The sequence below is a fragment of the Chelonoidis abingdonii genome, chromosome 1 (genome assembly GCF_003597395.2).
Source record: "Chelonoidis abingdonii isolate Lonesome George chromosome 1, CheloAbing_2.0, whole genome shotgun sequence".
Taxonomy (NCBI): Eukaryota; Metazoa; Chordata; order Testudines; family Testudinidae; genus Chelonoidis; species Chelonoidis abingdonii.
The window spans coordinates 338,032,322-338,049,187 of record NC_133769.1 but is presented as its reverse complement, the minus strand read 5'-3'; the positions used below and the strand labels follow the sequence as shown (position 1 = coordinate 338,049,187).

Sequence of the window (16,866 nt, the reverse complement as noted above, 5' to 3'; positions counted from 1 at the left end):
ATTAATTAATAAGTGTTCATGGACCCTCACTCCACTCTCAACTCAACACACATGCAATAGGCCCTTTGGCAGGGTCATCTTATATCCTTAACGTAAACAATAAACATAAACCTTACCCTAAGCACCCCTCTTAAGCTGGCTGTTCCTAGAGTTTCTACCTGCACAACTTCCTATCTCTCCTTTTGCCTTGGAGAGACTCAGTCTTTTATACTGCCAAATTGGATCTAAAAAGACTCACCCAGAAGTGCTGGAACAATTTAATTTGTACAGTGGGGGTGCTGAGAGCCAATGAATCAAACTGTAAGCCTGCATATAATGGAAACTACATCAAGCCAGGGGGTGCAGCAGCATCCCCTGCACGCATAGTTCCAGCACCTATGGACTCACCTGGTCTGGTTGCCAGGGTGAGTCAGAAAAATAGCCTTTCTATCTCTTTGCATGGCTCTACAGCATGACATTCTATCACAGTGATACCCAAAAATGAGATCCTAGGCACACCTGTATCACATTTAAATGTGAAAAACAATCACAGTAAAATATGCTTCTTAGGATGAGCATAACTAATTGCAGGGATAACTTAGCTGACAGGAGCAGGCCCAAGTTAAGACAAGATAATGCCAAACAAGTACTTGCTGAAACAACTAACTGTTGTGTATGTTTAGAATAAATAAAGGAGGCAGGAATTAACTAAGCTATTGTGGGTATGTTTATAGTAAACAGTAGACAGAAACATCTTAAACTGATAAGCTTGCATTATGCAATATGGTCCTCACATACAAGTAGTACAGATCAGTGGCTCTGAACCTTTCCAAACTACTATACCCCTTTCAGGAGTCTGAGTGGTCATACCCTCAAGTTTCACCTCACTTAAGAATTACTTGTTTACAATCAGATATAAAAATACAAGTGTCACAACATACTATTACTGGAAATTTCCTTACTTTCTAATTTTAATTATATAATTATAAAAAAATCAATTGGAATATAAATATTATACTTGTGTTTCAGTGTATAGCATATAGAGCAATATAAACAAGTCATTGCCTATATGAAATTTTAGTTTGACTTCTCTAATGCTTTTTATGTAGCCTGTTGTAAAACTAGGCAAATATCTAGAAGAATTGGTGTACCCCCTGGAAGACCTCTTCATACCTCCAGTGGTACACATACCCCTGGTTGAGAACCACTGGTATAGATGTTAGTAGCTAGGAAAGATGTATATAAAGTCAAGTGTGTAGTGTGTGACATGAATTGGAATTGTGGTATCCTCCATAACTAAACCCAAGAGCTGTTACATGCCTAATAAAAGTAACTGGAGTGGCGAGCTGGAGTCGAACTGAGTTTTTTGGATCCCAGCGAACTGGATGAAGGGTTCTTCCAGAACTAAACAAAGCATTCTGGATAAGTGGAAAAGATCTCTGAGGGAATCTCAATGCTAATGTTACTAGGTTTGCAACTAGAATGTGGCTGGCCTGAAAAGCAAATTCCTCGGTAGCTCTCTCTCTATTTACTAACAATAATTCACAACAAGCATGAAAAGAGATTAAAGGGGAAGAGGGAAGTCATTTGAATGAGACTGAGACAGTTAAATAACTTAGGGTCTATTAAAAAACCCAATTACTGACTGAGTCAGAGGAGGCTGAATTAGAGAGGAAGCAAATAAGGGGACATGACAGAAGCATACAAAATACTGAATGGCTCAGAGAAGGTAAATTAGGTGCTCCTATTGACCCTTTCGGTTTTGCTGGATGTCTCTCTATTCTTGCATCATAAGAAAGGAAACATTTTGTTACATTTGTTATCATTTATTACCTGCCAATATAGGATTCAGGAGATACCTGAAGTGTATTTGCAAAACGGAAGGGCCAGACAGGACAGAAAAGTCTTGAGAAGGATCAGAATGTTCCCAGGCCTCAATCATGATCTGCAGAAAAGTTCATTTCAGTTACAGGCTCAAATCTAACTCAGGCTGTTAGCTGTCAAATGTCACTTCCCTAAGGAAGATCTTCAGTGGCCTATTCAAATGAAACCTCAGGGCTTGTGTACACAGCCCCACAGTGCAGACTACTGCAGTGTGAACTGCAGGTGCACCAAAGAGTTACTGTAACTACATGCTGCTAGATCCTGCTAGTGCAAATGAAAATGGACCACATTAACAGGAGCTAGGTACATTTTCATTCACACGAGCAGGGCCTACACAGGGCATTTACAGTGCAACACTTTAGGGCACCCAGAACTTACACTGCCATATTCTGCACTGTGGGGCCATGGAGACAAGCCCTAAGTCTATTACAACTGACACCTTCGCTGGCAGTAGAAGTTCAAATGCCAAAGCCAGAGAGGTCATCAAAGCTGAACTCTATTTAAATGCGTAAATGCAATCTTTCAACTTCAGCACTGAGGCACGTCAGCAGGGCATCACGCAGAAGCTCGCAGTGCCACTGACTGTATTGTGCTCTTCAGCGAATAGAACACTGAAGTTTTCCATACATCTAGCACTGTTCACCAGCACTCCAACTGAATAATGTTTCCTAATGAAAAAGGTTATGGGCTACACTCTGATCTCCACTGACTTACTCAGGATTATATTGGTTTGACTGAGATAAGAAATAGTCCCGTTGTTTCTTCAGGAAGACAGTCAAAAGACAGCTCGGGAGACGTATGTTTTAAGTGAACAGAGAATCAGTAAAGTAGAACTCTCAGTGACTGTTCTACATTACTTTCAGTTAGAAGTAAAACAAGCATGGGTCATTCTAATTATCATGATTCAAGTTCATATTCCAGTAGTGCCCAAAGGTTCCAATCAGCACTGAAGCCCTGTCATGTTAGGTAATGAACATACACATAGAAGGACACATTCCCTGCCCAAGGAGTTTACATTCTAAATAGGAAAGACAGAGAATGACGGACAAACAGCGTCTGGAGCACAAAGTTCAAGCTGATGTCTAGGGACCATGTCGTCTGAATTAGATACTGGTACTTTTCTTTCCTCAAAACACACCCTAAACATAAACATCTTTTCCTGCTAACCCTCCTGACACCCGTCCAGCTGCCCAAGCAAACATGTTTCACCACAGCTGCTGCTGCAACACTTTGCCCTCCTTCCACCTGCCCCAACCTCCAAAATAAAATCAAAAACCCAAACCATCCAATCTAAAGTTATCTGTAATATTGTCTTACTGTAAGTGCCTAAAGGCTGGAAAGCATCTGCTCCGTGGCTTGGGGAGATGTTGGGAGATTCCTTCTTCCATTGGCGGTTCCCTGAAGTGCGGCCATTGGCCAGCATGGACTCTCCTGCCCCTCAGTCTGCTACTGATGGCTCTATGCCCCTTCCCAAGCCTGTGTTGTTGATTGCCATATAGTACAACCCAGACACCAGCAATACACATCTTACTGCCAACCTCAGACTGAGAATTCAGCAAGTGAAAGATCTTGAGCAACTGCGCTGCTACATGCCTAATTTATTTCACCAGGTGCCTATTGTTAGTGTGTGCATTTCTATGCCTTTACTTCCTAACTTCATTCTGGGAGATTCATTTGAATGCTGCTTGTATGAGAAAGCTACTAAACTATATAACCCAGCATACTGAATTCTCCAAGATTAAGTGCTCGCTCTCATTTTAAAAATATATTGATCCTTATTTAATATGCAAGGTAAATAGGTGCCTGTTTCATATGCACAGCATAGCAGTTTAAAAGGGCACATCAGGAAACGTTTTAGCTCTGTAGTGCAAATTGCCAAACATAAAATTCTCATGTATAGCATTTTGAATTTTTTCTCCTTTTTCAGGGATTCATAGGCAGCAGGTTTAAAAACAAAAGGAAATATTTCTTCACTCAACACACACTCAACCTGTGGAACTCTTTGCCAGAGGATGTTGTGAAGATCAAGACTATAACAGGGTTCAAAAAAGAACTAGATAAACTCATGGAGGATAGGTCCGTCAATGGCTATTAGGCAGGATAGGCAGGAATGGTGTCCCTAGCCTCTGTTTGCCAGAAGCTGGGAATGGGTGACAAGGGATGGATCATTTGATGATTCCCTCTGAAGCACCTGGCATTGACCACTGTCAGAAGACAGGATACTGGATTAGATGGACCTTTGGTCTGACCCAGTATGGCCATTCTTATGTTCTTATGATTGTTTTCCTCTTCTTTGTGCTAATTATTAGTGGGCTATAATATAAAATGCCCTGAGCTACCACCACTAAAGGCATGTCTACACTGCCAAAAAAAAAGGTGTGTTCTTAACTCAGTTTAGCTAACCTGCATTAGCTAACTTGGGTTTATGTAATAGGCTTCCCTATAGACTTAAACTTGAGCTGCCAACCCACTTTAAAGTCAAGGTGTCATGTCTTCACTGCAGTTTTTAAACCTGAGTTAGCTAATATGGGTTAAGAACACACCTTTATTTTGCAGTGTAGACGTATCCTAAATTGCTCCACCTCCAGCTGGCTATATGATGTCACTTTTGAGAGAGGTATGAGCATAAAATAAACTGAAGGAGACAAAATTAGCCCGAGACTGGAAGAGTGGCCAAGAACTTCACAGATTTTCACTTATTATATATAGGGCATTTCTTAAATTTGCATTAACTGTATTTAATGTGCAGGATGAAAGCATTTAAATTTTTATTTTAAAAAATAGTTAGCCATACTGTGTAGGATAAGTTCTCTTGAAATGGGTGTGTAACATTATTACCTATATAATAAATACTTTAAATGGAAATTCTGCTCTCTCTTACATCAGCATAAATCGAGAGCGCTGGCTTGAGTGGGCGTTACTCTCAATTCACACTAGCATAATTGAGCAGAATAAACCCTCTGAAAATAATAATTACATATTATTGTTTAAAGGACTATGTTCTTTTGCAATTATTGTACAGTCTAACAGTCTCAGAAAGATAAATAAAAATGCAGGCTCTGAGAGATATTTACTTTCATCACAAACTCAGCCTTATCAGAATGAGGACAAGTAGAATCTCCTACTAACCTCCCTCCCAAAGACCTACCAAGTAAGTAGTCAAATTACTGTGGTAAGCTCCAATGCCTCTAATTCAGAAGGTAAGAGACTGCCTCTGAGTTCTCTAAGCCAACAGCTACTCTGGATTCACATTGTCCTAGGAATATTAATCATGATATCAAGAGCCAACAAACTGAATGCCAACTCTACCACCTAGTCCTTACAGAAAAATCTGGTGACTCTACAGCACTACTTGGTGCATTGATGAAAACGTGAAGTAGATAATTTGGAAAATTCTGTTAACTGTACTCTCAGAGATGCCCATCAGTAAGTCTTTGAAACAAAACTTCCTGCTTCTTTGAGCAGGTCTCATTCTGTAGCCTTCGTAATATTTCTGTAAGCAGACAGCTTCCACTTTGACTTTGATAACTACGCAATTTTTCCTGTGTTGTGACTACTAGAACATAAGAACATAAGAACGGCCATACCGGGTCCGACCAAAGGTCCATCTAGCCCAGTATCCTGTCTACCGACAGTGGCCAATGCCAGGTGCCCCAGAGGGAGTGGGCCTAACAGGCAATGATCAAGTGATCTCTCTCCTGCCATCCATCTCCATCCTCTGACAAACAGAAGCTAGGACACAATTCCTTACCCATCCTGGCTAATAGCCATTAATGGACTTAATGACCATGAATTTATCCAGTTCTCTTTTAAACGCTGTTATAGTCTTAGCCTTCACTGTTATAGTCCCAGCCTACTGTATTTCTTTTTCCTTTCTAAAGGAGAGGGTTGGGTTATGGCATTAGGCCTCACACCTGCAAAATATAGTTAGGCACATGCTTTATGCATAGGAGTGGATTAAATGGAACTTCTTGTGCGAGTAAAATTAAGCAGTCCAAGTACTTTAGATATGTATATCTGGCCACTTTGTTCCCTCAATAAATTAAGAAGTCATGTTTAATAATCTAAATCTTGCTTTTCTGTATGATTATGAGAAATTTATAATTGCTCAGTTGGAATGCTGGAGGGGAAATGGAGAAGTGCATTTTCCATACTAGAATACAGCGTATAATGTAAATAGCTGGCTGAATAGGTGGGTAATTTTACCCTGAAGGGAGATTTTTAGGGAATTCATTTGTACCAGAGTTTTTGTTTCATTCACCACATTTGAAACCCTGATTCTTCTTTTACTTACACTTGTACGGTCTACATGGCAAATCCTGCCTTCCTTCACTGCCGTTGTCTGCAGTGAGTTAGGTGTGCAAGGGCACCATAATTTAGCGAGCCTATACAGGGAGTCTGCACCTCCTGCATGCAAGAGCTCCCTCCACATTTCTGCACGGTGACTCTTGCATGGAGGTGCGGTCAAAATTGGAGTATCACTGCTGCACTGAGGAGCTGGTCATTTTCCCCACACTGAGTGGTGGGAATAGAGGGCACATGAGCACAGGGGGCTACTATAGACTCAAGATCTGGTTAATGCAGGATTCCTTCCTTGTCCCCACAAAACTTTCTTTCCATACATACCGTATACCCCTTCCTACCATATACCCTTCCTACCATACCGTATACCCCTTCCTACCATATACCCTTCCTTGTCCCCACAAAACTTTCTTTCCATACATACCGTATACTGAAGGCCACTCATGTTGGCTGCTACACTGAAGAGATGGCTAATGCCACGAAACTGTGCTGTACTGCAGAAAAGCAATTTACTTATTATGAGGCAGCTTTGTGCCACGCAGTGCAACAAAATAGAACTACTGATAATTCTCAATGGTCTTCCTTGCAACAATCCCATAAGAAAAATCGTGTACGATGTCAGGATAGTGAAGGGGAAGCAGAAACTCAGATGTTACTTGCCAAAGCAGTCTAAGAGAACTAGATAGCTTTTTTGTTTGTTTTCCAGAATAAATATCATGAAAACTGAGTGGATTAATCACAGGAATCAGGAAATCCCAAATCCTAATCTCTACCCTGAAACTGACTCATTGTCTTCTTCACTGTCCTGCTTGTCAGTTTCCACACAGGGGAAGATATCTATTGCAGAAAGGGTGCTTGACAATCAATCACTTATTAAATATCTGCACAGGACTTTGATGATGAAAAGAGAAATATAAAAGCCAGTACTATTATTAGTTATTGATTTATGCATTTAAATAATCGTTACACCACCAAGACACAAAACATGCTAAAGAGTGCAGTTTCATCTCCCACTAGAATTCCTAGCTGCAGTAATGAATAGCTCATGTGAACTGCAGACTGACATATTGCTGTCTTGCCTTTCTTGATATTTTCCAAAAAAAAAAAAGTTGGACACTTCAACGTTTTTCTAGGTTTTATACTTACAATTACATCAGAAGCAACACCAGCAAACTGCAGAACAAATTTCACACTGATATTGACATCTTCAATTTACTACAAGCACTGCAATTTACCACAGCCACTTTATAACCTTTTAACAAAACCAGTAAGCTTCAAGGGGATCCTTCCTAAAAATCAAATGGTTTGTAACCACTGCGATCAAAAGTTCTAGTTTGCTCCAGTATTTTAGATTCAAGCATCTAAGTCCCAGTTTTGAGACCACTGCAATTCACACAACACCTGCTGAATCCTGTAGGTGCCTAGACTCCCTGGGCACCTAAGTTTTTGCACTGAAAAGGTTCTTCAGGACCTATGTTTCTGCCTCTGCACATGTGCACTGCTGCCTCCCTCTAGGTATCCAGATGACTAGCTCCCACCTAAGCTCTTGTGCAATTCACAAACCAGGAAAGACAGACAGATGTTCACAGCCTAACTTGTGGGTGGGGCCCCGATGAGTACGCCTACCAGACTGGCCCTTCAGGCAAGTTCACACAAAACAGCCACCAGGTGGAGAAGAAGCCTCCCTCAATACCTTGAGCCAGAGAGCAGGGTACACATGTGGGAGGTGGGTCATCCGCCCCACCCCCTAGTTCAAGGTCTTCCATCTTCTTATGAGATGAGATTTGAACAGGGATCATCCACCTCTGAGAGATGTGCCCTAACCACTGGGCTATGGGATATTCTGATGCAGAGCTCCCTCAGTCTTTCCTGTTGAAGCTATTACATTGTGGATTAAATAAGTAAAGAGCCAATGGGCCAGAAAGACAGAGTACAAAGGGGTAGGGCACTCAAGTCATTCTCACTACACCTAAGTTGGCTAATTTGGGGATCTCACAATTAATCACAACACCTAAATCTGATATGAGAATGACTGATTTCATTCAGCTCTGATTTCAACCAAACCAAATTTTTATCTTAGAGGGAAGGGAGGGCACAAACCTTCTCCAGAGGTGCATGGAAACGTTAATGCATTTAAGGACTGACGCACCGAATGAAGCGCATTGGAGCAGATGGTGCTCAGTACTACTCAGGAGATGCTCAGGACCTTGAAGGACTGGAACCCTCAGTATTTGCTTATAAACTCAGCTCAGAGCATTGTCAGAAGATGTTATTCCATTCAGCAGCAAAGTGACTTACACATTTCAGGTTATTTTTAGAAATCCTCAGGGTGTTACATAATGTGCAACAGTCTCCTAACTGAAGAAAGGCATTTTAACATTTTCTATTGTAATTTCTTGAAGAACACGGAATGGCAGTGTCTATGCAGCAGGGATCTAGCTTAAGGAAAATCGGAGTATTGGATGGAAAATAGTAATTTGCTGTAATGTAAAAGAAAAGGAAATAAAATAAAATCTTGCATTTGCAACTACCTCCATAAAGCCAAGTTCTTAGATATTTAATTTCCAAAGAATAAGAGTGGGCTAGATTTAAACAAAAAAAATAAAAAATAACCCACAGACCCAACCCCCTGCCCTTTTGCACGTGGAGTAAAAAATTAGATCATTTTAAATGGAAGCTGTACATTGATATCCTATACTGTGAAGGCAAGATTCCTGCATAATCACACAACAGAGTAAGGAGAATTAGGTTGGACCTACTCCAGTTGCGCAGTTGGGTGTGCATGGAAGGAGAAAGCATGGGCTAAAGACCAGCTATTCCCTTGCAACCCAGCGGACAATAAAATGGGTAATGAAAAACTTAAGTAACATAAATGATCTCTGGGGTCTTCTACAGTCCCTCTGCACGGCATGAACTTCAGTCTCTAATAAGTTTTTTCACCACTTGCCAACCAGTGGAACTGGTCCAGCACAAGGTGAAGGAGAAAGTAACTATACCCTGAAAACAGGTTTCACAATCTAGAATTCCTCTTCTCTTGCTCCAGCAGAGAAAAGACTCTTCCTCCAGGGCCAGTGCAAGGATGTTTCGTGCCAGCTTAGGCGCCGCAAGCCTGGGAGGCGGGAGAAGTGAAGCAGCCATGGCATGCTTGGGGAGGAGGCGGGGCAGGGGTGAGCTGGGACGGGGAGTTCCCCTGCGTGCCACCCCGCCCCCCTCTTACTTGCTGCAGGTGGCCCTCCCCGCGCTTCCCTGCCCCAGCTCTCTCCGCTTAAATACCGGCGGCTACCGGGGCGGCCGAAGATCTGGCCGCTGCAGTCGCTGCCAAAGAAAATGCCGACCCCCAAATCCTAGAGTTCTAGGCAACCGCCTAGGTTGCCTAAATGGTTGCTTCAGCCCTGTCTTCCCCTTTTTCAGTGGGGTAGCTACACGCTGCTTCCAACCCAAGCCTGAGGCCAAAGGGTCAGTCTAGCTTTGGACGGGGCACTGGCGAAAAACTCACGTGTCCTACCTTTCTTAGAGTGAATCTTCTTATACCAAAGCAAGAGGAGTCCCTCTAAAACAAAAAGCCATAATTCAAACATCCCATGGCAGATTTTCTGAATCTTGTCTACTTATGGGTATTCCAAAATAGAGCAATGACTAATGTCGAATCTCTATAGAGGGTAGAGGATGTGGTGCTTAAAGTTTTCTTTCCCCATCAGACACAAAAGAGTGGAGGGCATTCAGCAAAATCACAAAGAAAAAACAAGTCCTCTGAACGGGCCTGGACATTTCAAAAGATCTCGCTGAATAAAAGTGTGATCTACAAACCACTGAATGAAACATTTTGAAATACAGAGTTTAGAATAAAGATGACTTGAAAATATTTTTTTTCTTTAAAACTGACTTTTTAGTCTTTTGCTGGAAAAGCTACTGCAAACTTTAGATGCCACTATTAGAACTTAGATTGGAATCTGAGATTTTTGGCACCAAAAATACAAGCAGGGAATTGTAGTAGATTTCTAGGGTGGTCTGAGTTAGGAGCACAGTTCCCTTTGGCTGAGGAACCATTTTGAAAATCCCATCTTTAACCTCTATTTGAACCAGCCACTATGGGGATACAGGATCACATACATTTATCCAATGTGTTATACGTATATAATAATTTTGTCACCAGGTTATTATATTACAAGGAAAATCCCTGTCTCTACTGGTCAAGGTCTTAAAACAACACATGTACATTAATTCTGCGCTACAACTGCCGCAGAATGCATTTGTTCTATTGACAGCCATTTCATGGTGTGAATGCAATAAAACCAACACTAATCAAGTTGTAAGACTAGCGTAAGGAACGTCTTATCCCTCAAGTTCTCTCTCTATGTTTGCAAGGTGTAGCAGCACACGGCATTTCCAATAACTGTTCACCAAACAATTATTTCCCAGAATGCAAACGACAGTAAAGTAGTACAAGCTAAAGAGGGAGCAAAAGCACAGGAGGTCAAAAATAAGTCATTTAATGGCTAAAGATGAGAATTGTTTTCAAAAAAATAAATGAAAACAAACAAACAAACAAAAAAACTTTGTGCTTCCTGAAAAGTTAGTTGTACAGGTTAAAGTAACCTAGGGTGCCCAGAAAGCAAATATGAAAAATTGGGATGGGGGTAATTGGTCCCTATATAAGACAAAGCCTCAAATATCGGGACTGTCCCTATAAAATTAGGAAATCTGGTCACCCTAAACCAGCCCTCCTTTGGTCTAACAAGGCAGCAATCCAAATGCTCACTCAGTTTTCCAGCTTCACAGGGGTAAAATCATATTGGCTACAACTAAACCCCCTGAAATAATTAGCCCAAATTATTCGTTGCATTTTCCTTCTACCTCCTGCCTTTTTCTGCACCTGTTTATATTTTAGGAGCATTCAGAGTGAATACACACTTACGCACTGTGGGTTATCCTACTTGCTACCTGCATTCCTGATGTCTCCTGATGTCCTTAACTCTTACGGTGTATTAGGTCAAACTCACACCTTTCTCATTTGAGTCTCCTAGCAAGGTCCTACTCCGAAAAAATTAGTCTAAAAAAATGAAACGGTGTTTCAATAACTGCCAATTTAAATATGATAAATTTACAAGTAAAGCCACCTGCACCCCTTCCTCCATAGGCCTGTGACAAATATAGATGGAACAGGCCTATTTCACTATTTGGGTGGTTAGCTCCACCAACTCTTAATGACAAGTCATCTCAACCTAGGAATCAATCCAATCCCCACTGATGTCAGTGAATTCCCATTGACTTCAACAGAGCTTCATCAGGCCCCTACTGCATATTCAGTTTCACCTGCATTACAAGCAGTAAAATTGAATCTTTAATTGAAGATTTTATGCAAATATTAAGTATGTTTGTCTGCTGACCTATTTTTTTTTTTTTCAAAAAATCTGTTCTTTTTTTAAAAAATATCTTGGTATCTCTCTTACCACAAATTACAGTAACAATCAGCACTGAGAGCAAAGTATCATCAGTATATTTCAATGCATTCCACTGGAACCAATTTTCACAAAAGACAGACATTTACAGGGAGAGCATTTCTCTTATAATAAATGTCTTGACATAATCTAATCAGAATAATCTATGGAGTAGTTTTCAAAGTTGAAGCTTTTTGCTTTGGTTACAAATTCTATTTTTATCTAGTCAGACGTAGCAAGCAACAAAGCCCTTCCTAGTGAATTATTTGACAAAAACCTTGGGGTAGTTTTAGTAATGCAACAGCAGTTGTGCTCCATAGAATTGTATTAATGAACATCTCAATCATGCACATTAAGCACTGGTCCACTTTCCCACAAAGCCAGCTATAAAGTAGATCTTTCCTACAACTGTGGATGGGCCAATGTCATATTTTCTGATATTCAGAGTAGTTTGTAATCATGTCATGAAAAAGCCTATTGGAGACTCAAGTTCATCCCAGTGCCAAGGGACTACAGAAGACCCCATTGATCATTCACCCTACTTAAGTTTTGTATTACCCATAAAACATATGCTCAAAGGAGACATATAAAACATTATAGATAATAAAGCACCAGAAGCTCCATTCAGGACTGGGACCCAATGTGCTATGTCTTGTACAAACAAAAAGACTTCACTGAGCTTGCAATTGGAGACCCTAATCCTGTAAAGATCTTATTCCCATGCTTAACTTGAAGTCAGTGGGACCACCTATCTGCTTATAGATAAGAAGGTGCATAAACATTAGCAGGATCAGGACCCTATTACTTAGTGTTACTTAAATCAGCCTTTTAAATTATTTATTTCAATTTCTAATCAATGTGTATGTGACGGGGCGCACTTGCCCCATTCTGGTACTGTGAAGGTTAGCTCTACTTTCTGGGCCAAGGAGGTCAGGCCCCAATGGCACCTGCTGGGCATGCTGTGGCTGGAGACTAGATACGAAAAAGAGCAGCTCAGCTCACTCAGGGCTGACCACTGAAGAGAGAGGATGGACACCGCAAGCTCCAACCTAGGAACCACAGAAGCCCCAGACGGCGGAAACCAGGGACACTTAGACTCCAGAGGACACCCAAGGAATGTCAGAGCTGCTGAGAGCCGCACTGACCGAAGAGCCCAGAGACCCCAGCAACCCCAGAAATGCTGCATCAGGAACAGTATAGGAAGTACTTCAGGGGGACAAGTTATTGTGCCATGTGGGGTCAGTGTGTTTTGAGTGGATTCCTCACTGATGGGCATACTTGCCACTGACAAGGCCCTGAGCTAGGACCCAGTGGAACAAGAAGGGCCCGGGTCCCCCTACCCAGCCACCATGCCACACCTCTCAGATGGCAGCCCACTCCCCGACCAGCCGCCAGGCCAAACAGCCCTACTGAAAAGGGCCATTATACTAACTCCGGCTGCTAGGCTTCACAGCCCTGTTGAACAGGGCAGTCCTATTGGCTCTGACCACTAGGCTACACAGACCTGAGAGAGGTCAGTCATATTGATTTCTACTTCTAGGCCAAGCTATCGCAAGCCAAGGGATGGTTGTATAGACTGAGGCCTGGGGCCATCATTACCCCCACTCTGTCCCAAAAAGGGACAGGGTGCACTTTCCCCGCAGCAGTGTACAAAAACTGAAGCGAATGGAAGGGCTTCCAGTCTTCACAATTTCAGGTCAGCCCCTAAGTATCTTTGTGCCAAAACAAAAGTGCAACAACGAAAATAAAACCAACAGCTAATCCACAAAAATTCAACTCCCAACAAAACTTCTACTTTTAATTTAACCAGTCCTGTCATCTTGATCGATCTGTTAATGGATTATGTCCTTTGTCACTCCATGGCACTGCCCTCTCATTTTATTTCTTTTATAGGTATCCTTTTTTTTGGTGCTGTTCTGTTTTTAAACCAAAAGCAGTGGAACAGTTAACTGAGAATATAGGGTTATTCGTAAAGCCAGGAGACAAAGAAGCAGTAGTAACTCTCCCCTTTGATCAGTACAGAACGAGAGAGAAAGCGCGCACAAGTGCGTGTGCACCTGTTACGAGATTTGACATTCCATAGATCACCAACTGGGTATCTGAAAATCTTGAGACTAAAAGGTCTTTTAGACTATGCATTAACTGGATAGTAGACTGTAGACTGCAAAAACAAAAAAAAATTTTTTTCTTTAAAACATATGTAGCAACTCCTTCCTGTTCCACTTAATCTGAAGTATATAAACCAGCCTCAGAGCCCTGCCACCACCACACCAACTAAATAGATTAGATCTAGGATTTAGCACCTTTTGGTGTGTGTTTTTTTAAAGTTTTATTACACCATCTATCACCTGCTCCACAGCCTTATTAACAGATTTCACATCTATCACTCCAGCCTGACATGGGCATAATTTATTTCTTGCCAGCTCTTTTGGGTGTACCACAAGTGTTCAATGTACCATATCAGGAAAGCTCTAAGGCTGCTTTTCCCAGATGAACCTCCTCCAAATTAGATGTAGATGTGCATCTGGGGCCCAATCCATCTCCCAGTGAAATCAGTGTAAGGATGCCCGTGGATTTTAATGGAAATTGGATCAGACTTTTATTTTATTTATTTTTTAAGACCTTTTCTGTATTACACATAGGGGCCTGAATTCCCCACCAGAATGTACATTACAATATGTTATGGAGACAATAAGCCCTCCACTTGAGTCGTTCTATTTAAAAATCTCTATTTGGAGTCTCTTAAAGGACCCTTGGCAAAGTAATGTATTTAGGCCAGAAGAACTGACCTACTTCAACTGTCCCATGTTGAAGGTTTTATTTACTACGTATTTTACAACCCAATCCTTGTTGCATCAAGACATTTAAACAAACCCCAAACAATTAACACTTCTACAACTTTACTATAGAAGGTAACCACTCACACAATATTATAGGGAAGAACAAGGCCCTCATGAATGTTATTTTCCCCTATTTATTTTATGTTAAAACATCTATTTAGAGTTCTGTTTCATTATGATTCACGTATTTTTCTTTGAATGAGTCACAAAATTGGAAAATAATTACATAAATGGTATTATTTCAGTTTGGGACATCTGCCAGGATACCTGATTAGTCTCGTCCCAATTCAGGAAACCGCTTAAGCAAATCACAGCTGCATTCCAGTGACGCTATAGGTACACAGATTGTCACATACTTTGGATCCTTTGCTAACAAATGGTAAAATATTTTTATTACTGTATTAGTTGAAGCTTATACATAGGATTACTGTGGATGTGACAACTTGGGTTCATATATAGCAGTCTGATTTCAGTGTTTCACATTGTAGGGTGATGAGTTGCTGTAAAAATTTAGATAAACAGACTAACAGATTAGATAAGTAGGAATTCCTCTATAGTTACTGAGGGTAAAATTTTCAAAAGTACTTAAATGACTGATAGCAAGATTTAAGTTTATGACTGCTGCCTTCTCATGCTAGTGACTAAGAAACGTAACTTTATTGGCTATATTATATTTGTCAGAGAAATAAGATATATGGGTAAGAAAAATATATAGTTATGAAAGGATCCTTCTGCAGACACTTACTTATGCTGTGAGACTGCCTCATTTCCAATTCTAACAACAAAATTAGAGGCAAAATTATCCCCCAAGCACTGCAGCCTCAGAGTTAGTGAATAAAATTCCTCAAGGAGATGAAGTATTCACAGCACTGCTTAGAGGAGGGTACTGCTGAAAATTCAGCAGTCTTAGTACTTATTACATCTCAATCAAGTGTCTTAAAAATCAGGAAATAATCTCTCCCCTAGACTGGGTACAGAGTTCTCTGCACACAATCTGAAGGAGCACTGCACAAATATGAAGAGCAGAGGTTTCCTCCTCATCTCCAGCAGAACCCAGTGACTCTGGAAGTTTGAGGGATGCCGCTTGAAAGCCTCCTGGAGCTCTCAATATGCAGAGAGAGCACATGCACTGTACCACTCCCATGCAGGGAGTCAGCAAAGGTTTGAATCCTATACCTTCACCACCAAACCACAGATCTCTACCATCTGTTTCTTATTGGTTTGTTGAGTGATGAGCACAGTGGGGTTGGCCTTTGAGTTCTACTACAAAATAACTGTTTAATAAAACAGCCTCAAATAATAATAATGGACTAAATCCATTAGCTGGAAGCATTAGCAGGTATTTATTTCTTGTGGACTAGCCACAGAGTGGAGCACGTAAAATACTTTCCACGTATATTACAAATGTAATGTGGGCTCTCTTCTGCAGTTGGCCCGCTCTTTCCCTCTTCATCTCTAATAGGGTGATTGCATAATATTTTTCCCTCTTGACACTAGGGCGTGACTCTTGCACAGGTGTTCAGTGGGAAAGTTGGAGCAGGAGGCACCAGAAACCCTCACCTTCTGCTCATACCCCCATGCAAGGATCAGCCACAATGGCAAAGTTTCACAAAAAAACCTGCTGGCTGCTTTTAAATGAAAAATAAAAAAAAAATATGGAAATGTTCTGACCTACTTAAATTGCCAGCTGTGCAGTAAGACTGATCCTTTATAGTTATAGTTTTGATCCTATATTGCAGTTTCTTTCATCAGGCATCCACAAAGACAAAGCTATTCTGATTATACCTGCAGTATATATTTATGGAAACTGATGAAAACATGCTTCCTCTCCGATCAACTGTGGTAGAGTAATAAATGGAATTGCAGTGAATTTTTTAAGGAAAAGAGACTATTGCTTGGGAGAATGGACAAAAAATAAAACAGAAAGAGCAATTTAGCAATTTAGCTCTTGCACAAGCAAAAGAAAGAGTGAAAGGAAAAACATGAAGTATTGTTTTTTGAAGCCAATGAAAGGTTAATGGATTTACTTGTGGGGGCTCACTGGAGGCCCAATAAAAGTAAAACAATAAATTAAAGCTTTTCCCTAGCAGTCAGGGATTCAGTTTTATAAAGGAATCTCACAGGGCTCGGCTCCTCTTTTGGTTTTGCTTTTCCTGTATATTCTGCAATAGCCATGTGTCAGACTACAGCTATGCCAGAAAAACGAGGTTCCTCGCACCAATGGGCTACTAAGGACAGGAAATAAAAATGTTTCAAGAGAAAATACAGTATTTTAATGAAAATGATTGTCACATGACAATTTTGGTTAGTGTTGCTGTAAATCCACAGACTCTTATGCCAAAGATTCACTGCAGGACGATGTTGCACTAAACCCGTTATGGTGCCTATTCTTCCTGCACCTCACTTTATATGAATCGTCTTAT

The 16,866-nt window shown here is 40.9% G+C and overlaps 1 protein-coding gene across 1 annotated transcript in view; it reads right to left on the bottom strand.

Moving 5' to 3' along the window:
- Nucleotides 1-16,866, bottom strand: part of GUCY1A2 (guanylate cyclase 1 soluble subunit alpha 2) — a 270,313-nt gene that overhangs the window by 130,141 nt on the left and 123,306 nt on the right. The window lies entirely within an intron of this gene.